The sequence below is a fragment of the Salvia splendens genome, chromosome 2, assembly GCF_004379255.2.
Source record: "Salvia splendens isolate huo1 chromosome 2, SspV2, whole genome shotgun sequence".
In the NCBI taxonomy this organism is placed as follows: Eukaryota; Viridiplantae; Streptophyta; class Magnoliopsida; order Lamiales; family Lamiaceae; genus Salvia; species Salvia splendens.
In genome coordinates, this window is record NC_056033.1 from 12476366 (window position 1) to 12479308 (window position 2943).

At 39.2% G+C, this 2943-nt stretch overlaps 1 long non-coding RNA gene across 1 annotated transcript; it reads right to left on the bottom strand.

Annotated features, from left to right (window-relative positions):
- Positions 1-686: 686 nt before the first annotated feature.
- LOC121771608 lies at positions 687-1780 on the bottom strand. Its single transcript, XR_006044093.1, has 3 exons — positions 1641-1780; positions 1440-1537; positions 687-839 (listed from the first exon to the last, which is right to left on the bottom strand). It is a non-coding gene; the product is annotated as an uncharacterized LOC121771608 (long non-coding RNA).
- Between the last annotated feature and the right edge of the window lie 1163 nt (positions 1781-2943).

The following is a 2943-nucleotide window of genomic DNA, read 5'->3' on the forward strand; positions in this document are numbered from 1 at the left end:
AAAACGGTTAGACCACCTCTAAATTTCCTCGTGTGAGACCCTCAAGGAAGCGCAAGACCGCAAAAAAAAAAATCCTACGCCGATGAGCGTCGAACGGAATTGAAATTTAACATCGGGGAGAAGGTCTTCTTGAAAGTATCTCATTCCAAAGGAATAACCAGATTTGGACTCAAAAGTAAGCTACAACCACGATTTATTGGATCCCATGAAATTCTAGATGACGTAGGCCCAGTAGCATATCGCTTGGCGTTACGTGTTCGACCCAAAACATGTGATTCTCCACGAGGAAATCGCTCTAGTGCCTGACCTGAGTTACGAAGAAAAGCCGGTAGAAATACTAGATCGAAATGTGCAGCAGCTTCGGAATAAGTCGATTACTACAGTGAAGGCTTTGTGGAAAAACCACGGAAGGAAGAAGCAACATGGGAGCTAGAAGAGAAAATAAAGGAGAAATATCCCGAGCTTTTTGTCTAAATACATCCTAAAATTTCGGGACGAAATTTCTTTTAAGAGGGATAAAATGTAACGACCCGCTAAGCCGATATTATTATAAACTATATTATTAGCTTGATTACCTATATAAGTGACTTTTATGCGATTAAATCCGAGCTTCGATAGATTGTCGTTGTTGTTTGTTTAGACGTTAGACAAGTAAATAGAACACGTAAATATATTACACCTATATGAATATAATAAATTTAAATTTATAAATAAAGTACCATAATCAAAATTCTAATGTTCGATACATCCAACAAAGGTCCAACAAAATTTAATACATCCCACATTCTAAGAAAACGAGTACTTCAACGCGGACGGCCCTGAACTTGAACCGATTATACCTACACCAAATTAAATAAACAAGTAAACAAATATTCAAATAATTATTTTTTTAATAAACAAATAACATATTAAAAAGAGAGAGGGCCGATCTTTTCGGACAGAGCATTAAATGCTGCGTTAATGGTTTGCAGAGAAATCATATCCTCTGACACATATGGATAACATCCCTCTGACAAAGAATATTTTAATGATACATGTCCCACTTGCCATCTTTTTCTGTATATGTACAAATCATTTTTTTTCAGTCACACACATCACCATTAGACATCCTAAATTCTCTATGCACACTAACACCACATCGGATAGAGGAGTCCGAGTAGAGAGATTTGCACACAAGTCATGCACTACAATCTTAACAATACTTTATTTCCACATCAAAAGGTAAATTACAAACCCTTCTTTTCCTTCAAATATGTAAGATCATGCATATATAAATATGGTTGGAAGTAGAATCTGGCACATCAAGTTAAACAGCATATTTCAATTTTAAATCTTCATATAACAAGGCATATACCACTCCAAATTCACCAAAATTTAGTAAATCAAAATAAAATAGAATCCTACTGCCTTAACAACTAGAAGGAAGGAGAAAAACTTACCTCTATGAATCTGCCGGATTTCGGTAGCGAGCTCGGCAGCCCGGAGACGACGTAGGCAGCCTCACACCTCTATGACTTTCAATAAAATCTTGACAAATCTATAAAGTTAAAACACAAAACAAATAAATGAAAGATTAAATCTTTTTAGAAGATAAAAAAAAGAGAGAGAGAAGAAGAAGAGAAGGAAATTTAAGTATTTACCTTCCAGGAGTTCGGCGAGGAGGCGGCGGCCGGGGCTGGAGTGACGCCGGGAAGCTGCGCCGGCTGTGCGAGACGTGGAGGAGGCCGAAGCCGCCACCTGTGCATGCACAGTGGCGGAGGCGGCGGTGGCTGATCTGAACGGGAGGAGATCTAGAGTTGGCGGCGGCGTCTGTGTTGCGCACGGTGGTGACGGTGCGTCGTCGGGCTCGCTGCGGTAGTGGTGGTGGAGTGGTCTCTGAGAGAGAGATAGGAGAGGGAGAGAGAGGGAAACCGACACAGAGAGAGAAGAGAGAAGAAATAGGGTGAGAAGGGAGAAAGAGGGGAGGAGGAATGAGGACCACCGCCGGAGGTGGCGGTGGCGCGAAGGCGGCACCGGAGGGAGGCTGGCGGCGGCGGCGATGTGAGAGAGAGAGGGAGGCTGCTGTGTTCTTTTAGGGATTTCAATTGTGAAGAATGTGATTTGGGGAAGGGAAAGTCACGTATAGGAGGCAGTGTAATTTGGGCTTCTCACAAATTAATTAGTTGGGCATAGAGGTTATAAAGTTGGGCCAAATTAATTATCTTTGGGTTAGTTCTTCTTTAACTTGGGCTAATGAATTAAATGGTTTTGGGCCATGAATATAATTAGCAATAGGCTATGCAAAATAAATCCGAGCCCAATCCCCTTCAAATTAATTTAGGGCTGCAATACATAGTGAGTGTGAGGCCCATTTTCAAATTTATTTAATTTATGTGCTTAATAAATTAATTGGATGATCTATTTAAGTTGGGCTCCCCTTAAATTGTTTTGGGGCTTTAAAATATTAATTTGAGTGATAAGGTGGAGAATTTGGGTTTTGTAAATAAATCATTGGGTTGATAATTGAATTAATTGTGGGGACTTGTTTATTTAATTTTAGAATTTTTTTTTTCAAGGCCGAAATAAATATAAATTCTCGGTGGGAAATTATTACGATAAGTTAATCATGGGATTGAATAAATTTTTAGGAGTTATTTAATTAATTTCAAAATAATTTTGAAGTATGAATAATTTATCCCAAGCCCGGAAAACATATAATTTTTCTTAACAAAGGGGAAATAGTTGCGATAATTCAATTATGCGCTTAAATAAATTTTGGGATTTTTGTTCGATATTATGATGGAAAATACGAGGAGCTACCGGAGGAATTATGGGGGTAAGCGGCCGACCGGCATCGCCCCGCGACGCCTCGGGCGGCCACTAAGGTAATGGAAAGAAAGAGAGAGACGACGTTCTCAAGTCACATAAATAATTAAGTTTAATAAAGAAGTGCTATTACTTAAA